Source organism: Physella acuta, unplaced genomic scaffold, assembly GCF_028476545.2.
Source record: "Physella acuta isolate Inbredline_101_S28 unplaced genomic scaffold, ASM2847654v3 ptg000116l, whole genome shotgun sequence".
NCBI lineage: Eukaryota > Metazoa > Mollusca > Gastropoda > Physidae > Physella > Physella acuta.
The window spans coordinates 761,719-777,719 of NW_026731636.1; the positions used below are offsets into that span (position 1 = coordinate 761,719).

The 16,001-nt window shown below is 38.7% G+C and overlaps 2 protein-coding genes across 2 annotated transcripts in view; both read left to right on the plus strand.

The window, feature by feature from the left end:
* LOC131934719 (CD40 ligand-like) overlaps positions 1-16,001 on the plus strand; it is a 315,715-nt gene that overhangs the window by 260,907 nt on the left and 38,807 nt on the right. The gene's annotated exons all lie outside the window — the stretch shown is intronic.
* The window catches only part of LOC131934717 (uncharacterized), a 307,927-nt gene that overhangs the window by 253,747 nt on the left and 38,179 nt on the right, over positions 1-16,001 (plus strand). The gene's annotated exons all lie outside the window — the stretch shown is intronic.

Below are 16,001 nucleotides of genomic sequence, written 5' to 3' on the forward strand. Positions count from 1 at the left end.
TTTCTAAAAATCGTTCCCATATGGAACGTTTCACATAACTGTTCGACCTGCTTCTAGATTTAATCTTGCGATCAGATTTTTTTTTGGTTTAATTTCTACAACATCGACTGTTGTGACACAATTGTTACACTCAATAAAAGGGAAGCTGCTTTATGCTTTAATATAAATCTCTAAATTACTTACAAGCTGTTGCTTGCAAACTAACATACACGAGCCTATCTAATCCAGAATAAGCTACTGTATATTATCCATTAACTACAACTCTACCCATGCTTGCTGCTCTAGCTGTACCATCCACTATCATTCACTACACCAGACTTTCTTCTCCTCGACTTTATCTGACTTGAAATGCAGACATTATAAAAATTCTTCACTGTTGTGACACAATGTAACATGTAGTATAACCAGGTCGTAGCTTACCTTAGCCTTTAGCCAGTCAGAACGGTCTGATCAACAATGAGAGGACCAGTCGTAGCCAATCATTGGTAAAGACAGGTAGGTAGGCCTACGTGTCTTGGCATTGTTTTACGCTAAGTCATAAAGCAATGTAAATATATTAAGTGCAGGTTGTAGAGATAAAATGTCCTATCAGTTTAAAAATTATTTGCAGACAGCACAATATAACTGAGTGCATTTAAAAAACATGTTAAATCTCTCTATACTCAACAAACGAAGTTATTAACCGCCATAGTAATATATGGACATTCATATATTGTATAGCAATGGTTATATTATATGATGTCTTCTTGACTTGTGTAATGTTTTATTTTTAGTCATTAAGTATTTGTGTCTTTGGTCTTTAGTTTACGCGTGTTAATTAACTCTGCATGGACAAAGTTTCAATGGTCAAAGGGAAGTAACAATAAAAATATTTTTCATGCAATAGAATTTTATGGTTGTCTTTCTTATTGGTAAATTCAGAACAATAATTTTTTTGCAAACGTTATCGTAAACATGAATAGTATTGATACCAAAAGAAATGGTACACTATCACCACCAACGAATATGACAAATCTTGCCGTTTAAACCTTACAGAAAGAGTCTTCAAGTGGCTGTTAGTAAAATAGTGCCAAGCTTGTTAGCCTACAAAGAGAAAAGTTATTGTACCGGTATCAAGTGCACATACCGTTTTGTTTCTTTGAGACAAAACAATGGATTTATAAGTTTACAGCTGAAATTTTAAACAAAACTTTAACACGTTTTTCTCTACCGCCCACGAATTAAGCTTAATGTTCAGACCAGCCTTAGAAGATTTACAGGCCTGCTAGGGGATTCAAGACAATATCTATCAAAATGCAGTTAATAGACACAGCTCTCTCAGAAAGAGCAAAAGACGTCAGACACGATTTGAAACGTTAATATTTTTATAATATCTTCTACTTAAAACAAAAATAGGTCCGTCTCTGTGTGTTAGTATTACATTCACTGTCGCTCTGCTAGTTTGAACATAACTTTCTGACAGATAGTTTCACTTACACCCTCTGTCTTCTACTATCATCCATACAACCTATCTAAGATTAAACTAACTGTAAACCAGTGTCTGCTTGCTGCATCTCCCAAATACAATATTTACAGACGAATACAACTTTTGTTGGTTTATCTTAAGCTGATATTATCCCCTACACTCTATGTCTGCTAGTATCACGTTTATGAATCCAACGAATATAGTATACAATTAGTTTTACACAATCCGCAATGGAGAAATCTAAAAATGTAATTCAAAGTTTGACGGTATTTAACATGTAGCCAAGTCAATGCATGTGATCGGTCTACTTCATTTGGTTTCTTTTCGGAATATGGTGATGACGCCACCCACCTGTTTATCCGTTGTATACTCCCGTCATTGCTAGTCGCATGGATCCCATTGTTCACCTTATAAGGATCGCAACTAGCATTGTCTTAAATTATGGCATTCCACCTTGTTCCATGTAAATGATGATGCCGGCGGCTTTTGACTTTGTTCTTTGAGGGTTGTTTCATCTGGCTGACATAAAAAGAGCTATGAAAACAGTTGTGAAAGCATGTCGCTATATTTAGGTGTTAATTCTTAGAATTTAAGAAACTCTCGTAATCTTATAAGGATAGTAACTAGCATCGTCTCTTGAACATTTCACCTTATTTCATGCCTTATTTCGATGGTTGTCAAGATAGGCACTATTCAGTAACACATGTTTTGCGATATTAGTATATTTTATGCTTTTCTTTTTCTTCTTCGTTCTTAATTTTTAGTGTTGGGAGGGATCGAGCCTTATCTGCCAGAAGGTTTGAACTCGAGACGTTTTTCGAATTTATCAACCATGAGCTTTGCCGACTCGACCATGCTTCCATCACAATTAAGGATTACGTGTGAACTGGTTTTGCGCCATTGAGGCCACTGACTCCGAATTCAGCCTGCTTTTCTTTTTGGATTTGCTTCAACCAAGAACAAACTACAAGGCAGCAGTTGTTTGATTTTGGAGTAGTCTCTCCTAGAAGCTGTCCCCAGCTAACGAGCCTCATCTGCCCGAGGGTTCGAACTCGAGACTTTTCGGTTTAGCAACTATGAGCTTAACCGACTCGACCACGCCGACCACTGTCGACCTTTTAACTGTCTGCCTTTTGGCTATCGGCTTTTTGTCCATTTCGGCATTTTGACCGTTTCGGTTTTTTGTCCGTGTCGGCCTTTTGTCTTGTCGGACTTTTGGATGTCGGCCTTTTGTCCCAAACCCAAACATAAGCTCGACTTCTACAATCATCTTTAGTGTGACATAATTACCTAAGATCCATATTAGCTAGTATCACCTACACTCACTGTAAGATACTATCACCTAAACAATAACCTACACTTTCTCAGAGAGTATCACCTACACTATATGCCAGATAGTATCACCTTCAATCTCTGTCTGCTAGTATTACCTACACGGGTACACTTTCTGTCTGCTATTGACTTCTACAGATTTTGTTTGAAAATATAACCTACTCTCCTATGTTTCTGTTAGTACTATCACCCCTGGCTCCTTAAAACTAACAAGCGCCATCGTGCTCATAGGATAACCCAGCGTGCCAAATAGCATCCTGTAAACAATGATGCAGATTTCGTCATTCGCTAAAGTGACACAAATGAACAGGATTTTTTTCTTTAACACGTAAAAAAAATTATTTGACGTGTTTTAAACATCAGTGTGACTGATGCAATATGGTAGCGTTACTAATGGTCTATTATTAGATGCTCGATCTCAATTTCTGACTGGATCGGCTTATAATAGATGCTTATTGCATCATTCGCAAAGTGACGAAACTTTACAGTAGGCTCATCATATTCAAAAAGTTATTTTTTCATCTTTCGCAAGGTGACGAAACTGTACAGAAGGATTTCCTCGTGTTACAAAGTTATTTTTCGAAGCCTGTTGTAGCTTTACCGCTGAATATAGTAGTACCCCTTACTCGCTATGCAGGACGCTCGATTAACGGATGCCAAGTGCCAACACAGTCGCTCTAAAACTTTGGGTGCCAAACCGTGTATTGACGAAAATTGTACCCTACATGGCGCCGCCCATAAGAAACTTTAGTTTTCTTTTTCGCAGAAATAACCTCGGGGTATTCTCATCTACTCCCTAAAGTTTCATGGCACTCGGATGAACCGCATCCGAGTTTTATTTTTTATATACCGTCTATAGAGAAAAAATCGCTCTCCCCTGGGGTGCCGCCCTTGCAATATTATTATTATTTTTTTTTTTGCAGAACCCTACCATTGAGTGATCTAATCATCTCCCCAAAGTTTCATGGTACACGGATGAACGGTGTGAAACCGAAATAGACTTAAATTTTTATAAACCGTATATAGTGAAAAATCGCACCCTCCCGTGGCGCCGCCCTTGCGTAATTAAAAATGATTTTTTACAGAACCCTTCCCTAGAGTTTCATAATGAACTCCCCAAAGTTTCATGCCTATCGGATGAACAGTGTCACTGCAATTCACTTTTATTATTTTTATATACCGTATATAGATAAAAATCGGAACCTCCCGTGGCGCCGCCCTTGCGAAATTAAAGATTATTTGTTTACAGAACCCTTCCCTAGAGTGGTATAATTATTTCTCCAAAGTCTCATGGCTATCGGATGAACGATGTCAAACCAAAATTGAATTTTATTTTTTATATACAGTATATAGAGAAAAATAGGACCCTCCCGTAGCGCCGCCCTTGCGAAATTAACAATATTTTTTTTACGTAATCCTTCCCTAGAGTGGTGTAATGAACTCCACAAAGACTCATGGCTATCGGCTGAAAGATGCATAACCAAAATTGACTTTTATTTTTTTATATACCGTATATAGAGAAAAAACAAATCGCGCCCTGCCGGGGCGCCACCCCTGCGAATTTGAAATTTTTTTTTTCGCTGAAACCTCCCCAGGAATATTCTCAACAACGTCCCAAAGTTTCACGGCGATGTGATTAGAGGTGTGGTAATGCATAAAAGACACACAGACAGACAGACAGACACACACACACATACATTGCTTTATATATATATATATATATATATATATATATATATATATATATATATATATATATATATATATATATTACTATTAATTCGAAGGGGGGGGGGGGGGAGGGAGGGGACTATTAGTGGTGGAAAACCTCAACCAACGAAGTACGTGGTGGAGAGGGGGCCCTGAGTGAGGAATATTAGGAAATATTTATTAAGATTTTGTTAAAAAGTCATCGCAGATGTTAGATATCGTTGCAATGTTTAATTTTGTCGTTATATTTAGTGAGAGGAGAAGCATATTTAGAGCCATGTGACCATACAGGTGAAATGCGCGTTGGGAAAATTAGTGGAAAAATTATTTATGCGATTTATGTGAAATCGATTATTATTTATATTCTTGACCCAGCATGACCACCCACATCCAGCAGGGTTGGACATAATTTTATGGGAGAGGGTTATGTATACGTTTAATGAAGTCTTACGACAATGAGGTGAAGTAAAACTTGTTTGTACAACATAACGTTATAATAAAATACCTTGTTAAGAAACAAACTACAGAGACACTATAAGGTTTATTTTTAGAATGACTCGACATAAAATTGAGACATTGTAGTGAAAAGAGAAAATTGGTTGGATTTTATAAAATGCTTTTGTCTAAATTTATTTTTAAACTTCTTTTGCAAATCACCCACGTTTTTTTTAAGCTACGAACAGCAGTGCTTAAAAATCTGAATATTTGTGCATGTGTGTTTGAATGTGCGAAAGTATGTGCAATACGCAATTACTACTGCAGAGGATTACAAACTGTTTGCTTTATTAATAACATATTATAGAAGTGCCACATTTAACCTTACGTCACCATAGTAGTCTATATATTGTACAATACACTTTTCTTAACATGGTGTTACCATCGGGAATTCCAAACAACTAATTTATTTATTATATAAAGAATTATTTTTAGGTCGGTGCTGGCAGCGTGTGTAGCCTAGAGCTACAGGTAAACATTAACCCCCACCCACTGGCAACTCCCCCACCCCACTACGTGCCCTCAATCAACGACCACCAGAATAAGGGGTGTTTCAAGTTACATCTATTGACAACGGTGTGCCTGTCGTTCTAAGTTTATTCTTTATGTAACGTTTACCTATCTATCAGCCAAATAGATGGTGAACGTCCCCGGATTCTTTTTTCGGGGTCATATGCAAATGCCTTACGGCCTAAGTGGATGAACACTAACACAACGGCACACTAGGGCTCGAATTCGATGTCTAGGGAAAGCTAGTGATACTATCGTAATTAACACTCATCCAATCTACATACAACCTTTAATCAGCGAACACAGTTGTGGCAGAACACAAGGTTGAACTAGATAAAATATTTAATGTATAAAATATCAAAACCCAACTTACAAAATGTAAGGAAAAACACTATCACAGATTTCTACACTGTCTAAAAATAGCCACAGGCCACACAACACTGCTAAAGCTTCAATAATTACTTGGCGACAAGTAATATTATACTAGAAGACTAAATCAACTTAAGAAAGCATAGCACACACAGGACTTAAGTTCTCTCACGTTCAAATGGTCAGAATCTGTTGCCGGACAAAATGGACGGCTTGGTCTGAATAGACCGTTTGATCCTGGTAGACTGCCTGATCAAGGTAAAACTGCCACGTGTGTCGAGTGTGCGGTGCAGTTAAAGACTTCTGCCACAGGGGAGGTCATCCTCAACTCATGTAGCCATTGGTTGGGAGGGTCATATGATCAGAATCATTCAATCAGATCTTAATGGAAAATTTCTACGTCTTAGACACCTTAATAAGACAGTGGAAAAACCCCAGGAGTTACACCATCACTCCCTATAAGGTATTATACAATGTCAAGATAAAAATGGAACCTGACTCGACCTAAGTAGGTCACATCCCCTCCCTTTTTGGAAGTGACAGATAGGTTCCACAAAAGCATACATAAGGAACCAATCTGGCAATGAAATAAAAAAAAATGTTTTACAAATGTAGTCAATCAAAATCTTAATACCAGATGAAAATATCCCTGAACATAAAAGGGAAGTAACTCAAACTTTTACAATTGGTGGAAGGGGAGTAACCCTTCAAAAAGTAATTATACATCAAAATCCCTCAAAAAAGGGTATTACAATATTTCCATGAGGATATTAAAAGTGGTAAACCCGCCAGGGTAAGACCTTTATTTCAATGACTAGCTACAATATCAACTGAGTCATATGAGACATATTATTATAAAAGATTACATATAATCAAAAACCACCTTTAATTAAGGTTCACCTGAAAATAAACAAAATTCAACAGGAATGGAATTTTGAAAAAATCAAAAATCATACCACTCATTTCCATGTTAAAACACAACACTTGTGTATGGTCTTAATGAACTACAAAACATGTCACATGATCAATGTGTACAATAAGATTTTACATCCTTGACAAACAATCAGCCACAACATTATCACTACCCTTAATGTGTGAAATTTCCAGATTAAAATTTTGGAAATATAAGCACCATCTCAATATTCTTTGATTTGTCTGTCCTAACTTAGAGGTAAATTTCAGGGGATCATGGTCAGAAAACACTCTGACTGGATTGGTTGAAGAAGAGACATAGACTTCAAAATGTTGTAATGACAAAACCAAAGCTAAAGCTTCTTTTTCAATAGTAGAGTAATTCTTTTGGTTCTCATTTAACTTCCTGGAAAAAAAAGCAATGGGATGGTCAATTCCCATGTTGTCTTCTTGAAATAGGACTGAGCCAATGGCTAAGTTGCTAGCATCAATGGCAAGTTTAAAGGGCTTGCTGAAATCTGGTGCAGCCATAACAGGAGCATTAGATAAAAATGACTTAATGGTTAAAAAAGCTTCTTGACATTTATTTGACCATTCAAACTCAACACCCTTTTTCAATAATGCAGTAAGAGGTTCAGCAATAGCTGAAAAGTTTTGACAGAACCGCCTATAGTAACCAGCCATCCCAAGGAACTTTTTGATTTCTTTACAATTTTTGGGAGGTGGCAACTTTACAATAGCATCTACTTTAGCTTCAATGGGTCGAACTTGGTTCGATCCCACTTAGTAACCCAAATAGGTAATTGAAGCTTTACAGAAATCACTTTTATGCAAGTTTACAGTAAAATTCACTTCAGACAATTTTCTAAAAAGGTTAGTCAACTGAACAATATGTTCTTCAAAAGTATTAGAAAATACAACTATATCATCTATGTAGGCCTCACATTGGTCTATGTCAGCAATGACAGAGTTAATGACCCTCTGGAAAGTTTGACCAGCATTTCGCATACCAAAGGGCATACGTTTGTATCTATAAAAACCATTAGGGGTTACAAAAGAAGATAGTTCTTTTGCACGGTCAGATAAGGGGATTTGCCAGTATCCTGAAAGTAAATCAATTTTGGAAATTATCTTAGCCTGACCAACTTTATCAATAACGTCTTCTATTCGAGGTAAAGGATAGGAATCAGCTTTGGTGAGCGCATTTACCTTCCTAAAGTCGGTCACAAACCTGAAAGATCCACCGTCTTTCGGGACTAGGAGACATGGGGAACTCCAGTTGCTGAAACTGGGCTCAATGATATCATTCTTGAGCATATAATCAATTTCATCTTTTATCAAAGCAGCTTTTTCCGGATTAACTCTATAGGGGTGTTGTTTGATGGGTTTTGCGTCACCTACGTCTACATCATGAGGTGGAACCTTCGCTTCTTTGGGGACATCCCCAAAAATAGAGGGAAATGTCTCGAATAACTGAGACAATCTATGGCTTTCCTCTGGGGACAAATGCATAAGGTGGACATTCAAATTATCTAAAAAGGAAGAATTTACCAATTTTGGGGGTTTCAATTTATCATGTATCACATCATCAGAAACATTTGAACATACAGGTAAGGTAATTTTAGCTGTGGAATGAAAATTGTTACAATTATCATAATACTTTTTCAGTGAGTTAACATGATACACTGTCTGTTTCCTTCTTCTGTCAGGCGTATTGACAACATAGTTCAAATCACTTAATTTTGAATGCACAGTAAAGGGTCCACAATATCTCAAGGATAACGCATTGTTCAGATTAGGCACTAGCACAAGAACTTTGTCGCCTGGATTGAATGTCCGTTTACAAGAACTCTTATCATACAGTCCTTTCATTCTCACTTGGGCCTTTCTTAAGTTCTTGTGAGCCATCTCGCACACGGCTTTCAGTCGAACGTGAAAATCGTCAAAGTTTTCCACAGGATGATCACTGGTACCTGTCCAACGTTCGTGGATCAGCTTCAGGGGGCCACGGACAGAATGTCCAAACACAAGTTGAAAAGGAGAGTAGCCTAAAGAGTCCTGGACACAGTCCCTCGCGGCGAAAATAATCCAAGGAACAGTCTCATCCCATTCGGTGTTACTGTTAGCGAACGTTCTTAGCATGGTTTTGAGGGTTTGGTGGAACCTCTCAAGTACGCCTTGAGACTGAGGGTGGTAGGCTGAGCTGGTGATGTGGGTAACGCCTAGCTTGGCTAGTGCTTCCTGAAAATGGTGACTGGTGAAGTTGCTGCCTTGATCTGTTTGCACGATTCTAGGTAATCCAAAGGTAGTGAAGAACCGGGTCATGGCTCTGACTACAGTCTTTGCCTTAATGTTCCGTAAGGGAATCGCCTCGGGAAAACGGGTACTTGAACACATAAAGGTAAGTAGGTACTTGTTGCCCGCCTTGGTTTTAGGCAAGGGACCTACACAGTCCATGACGATTTTTGAAAAGGGTTCTTCTAATACAGGAATCGGACTCAAAGGGGCCTTAGGAATTGTCTGGTTTGGCTTTCCGGCCAACTGACAGTTCGTGCAACTTCTGCAGTAACGCGACACATCTTTTCTCATTTTGGGCCAAAAGAACAGTTCTTTGATCTTCGCCGTCGTTTTAGTTACTCCTGGGTGCGCTGACATTGGATGGTCATGTGCCAGCTTAAGTATTTCATGCCGATAAGGTGGAGGGACCCACAGCTGGTTTTTACCCAACCATGGTTCGGCTGGTGAGGCATTCACTGGTATAGCGCGACGAAAGAAGAGGCCGTTCTCGGAGAAATATTCTCCATCGTCAGATGATAGAGATTTTTCGACCGTTGCTTTGAGTTCCGCGTCGACTTGTTGAGCTTTAATGATGTCTTCCTGAGATATCCTCAGGGGTAAGCCCAGACTTGTGTTTTCTGGAAGCATAGACTCCTGTTTGGGAGTCGAATTTCTTGACGATGATGGTAGGTGTGGTTCAGACGTTATGTCAGCCAATTGTTTAGTCTGGCTTCTTGTCACCGCACATGCAGGATACAGTTCATAATCATTATCTGGAACTGTTGACAAAGGGTCTGAAACCGTACAGGGGTATACTTTGCTTCCCGCAAGGTCATTCCCTAGAAGTAGGTGTACTCCTGGGACAGGAATACTATCTATCACACCTAAAATGACCTCACCTTCGACGAGATGATGTTTCAGGGCAAACTTGTGTAGAGGGACAACAGTAGATTTTGTCCCCACTCCCTGGATAATGGAAATATTTCCGGTGTTCGTCTCAGCTGTAATGTCCATTGAACTTTTTAAAAGAAGAGACTGTGACGCTCCAGTGTCTCTTAGGACGGTGATATTCCGCTGAGACAACGGATCACCTGGTTTGCTAATGATGGCTTCGGCAATAAAAGATGAAAAGTCAACTTTTCTCGATCCCTCGAGATCGGTAGACTCGGAAGAAACTGGATGGTGGCGAGAACAGTCAAAATGTGACTGCACATAATGTGTGGAGACTTGACTACCTTCTTGCGGACACTTAGGGTTAGAGTCCTTTTGAATTCTAGAGTTCATAGTTGAACTGGCTGCTTGAGGGGATAGAGCATAGTGCGCAGAAGTACGCACCACCTCTCTGTTATATTGACGACGTTTGTAACAGTCCTTGACAAGATGACCAGGTCTTTTGCAGAACTGGCAAACTGCTCGACGATTGAGAATTGATCTTGGTTTCTCTCTGGACTGTGATGCCTTCACGTATTGGCCAACAGGAGGATTGCTGCCAAAAAGGGGAAGCACGGGGTTGAGGCGGTTTCCTGACACTGGTGGTTTCTTATGCACCAACATATATGTGTCAGCCGACTCAGCAGCCTTCTGGATGTCAATTATCTTGTTATCCAGTATGTGTAGTCGTATCTCTTCAGGCAGGGACGTTAGGAATTCTTCCCTTAGGATAAGTGACCTGAGCTTCTCAAACTCAGAAACTTCCTCAGAGTGTAGCCACCTTGAGAATATTTTCTCCTTTTCAAAGAGAAATTCCACATATGATTGAGTGGGTAACTTGCGGAGTGTTCGGAATTTTGTCCGATAGGCCTCGGGCGTCAGTTCGTAGGCCTTCAAAATGGCAGTCTTGACCAAACTATAGTTATTTTGAACGTCGTGAGAGAGTGCCTGGTATGTTTTTGCAGCTTTCCCAGTAAGGACCGAGCTCAATAAAGCAGTAATGGAAGTTTCGGGCCATTCACATGTCTTCGCTAAACTCTCAAATGAGTTAAAGAAAACGACCAAATCTGTTTCATCAAATTTAGGAACTAATTTCCCAAATTTGGCAATCACTTGCCCCACCGACAACTTTTTTGGATCTACTAGAGAAGTGACATCACTAACTTGACCAAACTCTAATTCCAACCTCCTCTTATCTAAAGCAATTTTAGCCTCTAACTCCTGTTTCTCTAGAGCACTTTTAGTTTCAAACTCCTTTTCTTTTAAAACCTTCTCTAAAGCAACTTTCTCCTTCTCTAAAGTAACTTTCTCCTTCTCTAAAGCAATTCTAGCTTCTAATTCTACCTTCTCTAGAGGTTTCTCCTCGCGGAGTAACACACCAGCCAACAAACTTTCATCAAATACCCCTTCATTAATAAAATGAACAACAATTTTATCTCTCAACACCTCTGATTTCTGCGTAACAGAATAATCCAATTTCAATTCCTTAACAACACTAATCAAAACTTTTCTACTCAACTTCTCGACCTCTTCAAAAGTAGGATTAGCCAAAAAAGACTCCATAACACTAACTTTCAAAAACACAACAAGCCTAGATTCACTAACTTAACACTGAGCGTTGGGCCGTGTACTTGACCTCTTATCGTGACACGTCTGGCTATTGACCTAGATAATTCTATGCTTGCGCGCGTTGTAAGAACACAGCGCTACTGGATAGAAAAACAACTAAATCAAACTAAACTTAGTGTTCAACTGATATAACCAACAACTGGAACGACAGATTAAATCTCGGCGAGCCCCCACTTTGTAACGTTTACCTATCTATCAGCCAAATAGATGGTGAACGTCCCCGGATTCTTTTTTCGGGGTCATATGCAAATGCCTTACGGCCTAAGTGGATGAACACTAACACAACGGCACACTAGGGCTCGAATTCGATGTCTAGGGAAAGCTAGTGATACTATCGTAATTAACACTCATCCAATCTACATACAACCTTTAATCAGCGAACACAGTTGTGGCAGAACACAAGGTTGAACTAGATAAAATATTTAATGTATAAAATATCAAAACCCAACTTACAAAATGTAAGGAAAAACACTATCACAGATTTCTACACTGTCTAAAAATAGCCACAGGCCACACAACGCTGCTAAAGCTTCAATAATTACTTGGCGACAAGTAATATTATACTAGAAGACTAAATCAACCTAACGAAAGCATAGCACACACAGGACTTAAGTTCTCTCACGTTCAAATGGTCAGAATCTGTTGCCGGACAAAATGGACGGCTTGGTCTGAATAGACCGTTTGATCCTGGTAGACTGCCTGATCAAGGTAAAACTGCCACGTGTGTCGAGTGTGCGGTGCAGTTAAAGACTTCTGCCACAGGGGAGGTCATCCTCAACTCATGTAGCCATTGGTTGGGAGGGTCATATGATCAGAATCATTCAATCAGATCTTAATGGAAAATTTCTACGTCTTAGACACCTTAATAAGACAGTGGAAAAACCCCAGGAGTTACACCATCACTCCCTATAAGGTATTATACAATGTCAAGATAAAAATGGAACCTGACTCGACCTAAGTAGGTCACATTTACAAGTTTTAAAAGTCTTTTATGTTTTAAAATTTAGTTATTATAATCACTAGCGTACCCGTTGCCGTGGGTAGAAGTAAGTCTGACGGAATATATTAGACGGGTTTCATCAATGTTTTACCAATCTTATGTTCTAAGACGCGTGACCTTGTTTTCTTAAACTGAGGTAATTAATGGTAAACAATTTCTGCGCTTGGATCATAATTATCGGGGCACTAGTTTTCCTACACTACTAATCACTCAGCGAAATAATGAGAACACACTTCGGTGACCACCCAAGCGCCATTCGCTAAAGTGACACGAATGAACAGAGACGTGTTCTAAACATCAGTGTGACAGATGCAATATGTTAAAGTTACTAATGGTCTATTATTAAATGCTCGGTCTCAATTTCCGATTGAATCGTCTAAAAATAGATACTAATTTCATCATTGGCAAAGTGACGAAACTGTTTGAATTATTTTTTTACGGACAAAAAGAAACATCCCACTTAAAAGTCTAAACTTGGTTAATTATTCTAATTATTAAAGTAAAACGTTTTACAGGGCCCTCAGCGGGCCATGTGAGCCTTTGGGGGCCGAAACTGACATTTTTGTTTGCAGCCAATTTGCACCCTACCAGGGCGCCGGCAGATATAGAAAAAACAAATCTCGCCCTGCCGGAGCGCCACCCCTGCGAATTTGAATTTTTTTTTCGCAGAAAGCTCCCCAGGTAGGCCTATATTCTCAATAACTTCCCAAAGTTTCACGGCGATGTGATAGGAGGTGTGGTAATGCATAAAAGACAGACACACAGACAGACAAACAGACATACATTGCTTTATATATATAGTAGCGTACCCGCCCCCCGCGCGTTGCCGCAGCGATAGAAGAAAGTTTGACGAAATATATTAGAAGGATTTCACCAACACGATACCAATCATATGTTCTTAGACGCGAGACCTTCTTTTCCAAAAATGGGTTATTTAAATGTAGACAATGCCTGCGCTTGGATCATAAATATCGGGACACGGGTTTACCTTCACCACCGCATGAAAACCTTGAGTGTACATTAATCACTCACCGAAATAATGATGCAGAACACACTTCGGTGACCGTCCATGTGTCAGGGACGTAGAGGGGCGCTCTCAGGAGCCCCATCCCCCGATTACACTAACGCAAAGATGCAACGTACGGCCCCTGGCTCCGTAAAACTAACAGGCGCCATCGTGCCAAATAGCATCCTGTTAACAATGATGCAGATTGCGTCATTTGCTAAAGTGACACAAATGAACAGGATTTTTTCCTCAGCAAGTAAAAAAAAAATATTTGACGTGTTTTAAACATCAGTGTGACTGATAAAATATGTTAGCGTTACTAATGGTCTATTATTAGATGCTCGATCTCAATTTCTGACTGGATTGTCTTATAATAAATGCTTATTGCATCATTCACAAAGTGACGAAGCTCTACAGTAGGCTCCTCATATTCAAAAAGTTATTTTTTCATCTTTTGCAAGGTGACGAAACTGTACAGAAGGATTTCCTTGCGTTACAAAGTTATTTTTAGAAGCCTGTTGTAGTTTTACCGCTGAATATAGTAGTACCCCTTACTCGCTATGCAGGACGCTCAATTAACGGATGCCAAGTGCGAACATAGTCGCTCTAAAACTCTGGGCGCCAAACCTTGTATTGACGAAAGTTGTACCCTATATGGCGCCGCCCATAAGAAACTTTAGTTTTCTTTTTTGCAGAAATAATCTCGGGAGTATTCTCATCTACTCCTTAAAGTTTCATGGCACTCGGATGAACCACTTCCGAGTTTTATTTTTATACACCGTGTATAGAGAGAAAAAAATCGCTCCCCCCCCCCCGGGGCGCCGCCCTTGCAATATTAAACAATATTTTTTTGCAGAAACCTACCATTGAGTAATATAATCATTTCCCCAAAGTTTTTTGGTACACGGATGAACGGTGTGAAACCAAAATCTTAGAAACCGTATATAGAGAAAAATCGCAGCCTCCCGTGGCGCCGCCCTTGCGAAATTAAAAAAAAGGATTTTTTTTTACAGAACCCTTCCCTGAATTGTTCTAATCAACTCCCCCAAAGTCTAATGGCTATCGGATATTATTACGGTGTCACACCACAATCGACTTTTATTTTTATATACCGCATATAGAGAAAAATCGCACCCTCCCGTGGCGCCGCCCTTGCGAAATTAAAAATGATTCTTTTACACAACCCTTCCCTAGAGTGGTATAATGAACTCCACAAAGTCTCATGGCTATCGGATGAACGATGCCAAACCAAAAGCGACTTTTATTTTTATATACGGTATATTGAGAAAAACAAATCGTGCCCTGCCGGGGCGCCACCCTTGCGAATTTGAATTTTTTTTTTCGCAAAAACCCCCCCAGGAATATTCTCAACAACTTCCCAAAGTTTCACGGCGATGTGATGAGAGGTGTAGTAATGCATAAAGGACAGACACACACACAAACATACATTGCTTTATATATATATATATATATATATATATATATATATATATATATATATATGTATATATATATATATATATATATATATATATATATATATATATATATATATATATATATATATATATGTTTATGTGTATATGTTTAAATAATATTTTCCGTTTAACGTCTTCATTTTACAGTAATACACTACCCCATAGCTGCCATTCTATCATTAAACGATTTGGTTTTGCTAACATGAGTGTCGGCTGCATTGTAAAGGTCATAATATCGTGATAATAATGAAGTTAACAGCAATAATGTGTAATTAAATATCACAATCCCAAACATTCCAGAACTGCAAATTTTTAGAAAGATGAGATAAAAAAACAATGGAACATTAAAATTCCTTATGTTTCTAACTGTTTGTTTTAGTGTGTAACACATATCTTAAGATAAAGACCTAAATAAAATTCTGAAATTTCAAAACAACATACGCATTTGCAAGAGTATAAATGTTTACAATTTAAAAGTAATACATTATTTAATACTTGAAATCAATAAATGAGAAAAAAAAATTGGCAATCACGTATAACATGGACTTTTTTTTTACAAAATATCCTGGCTGTTTGCCAACCGACGAGTTATGTCCTCTTTACGTGACCGCAATGCTTTTATTCCCAACTCTGGAACAACCACGATCTTAATACATTTAACACAAAGAAAAAGGTAAGATTTATTTTTAGCAATGGATCAATAAGTAGCGATCAGGTTGAACTTCCAGTCGTTGACGTAAGTTAAGACTTGAAGAAAAAAATAAACTATGACTGAAGGAATCTAATGTATAGACGGTTCTCTCTCTTTCTCACTCTTTCCCTCTCTCTCTCTCTCTCTCTCTCTCTCTCTCTCTCTCTCTCTCTCTATGTAGTGGCATGTGGTACAAG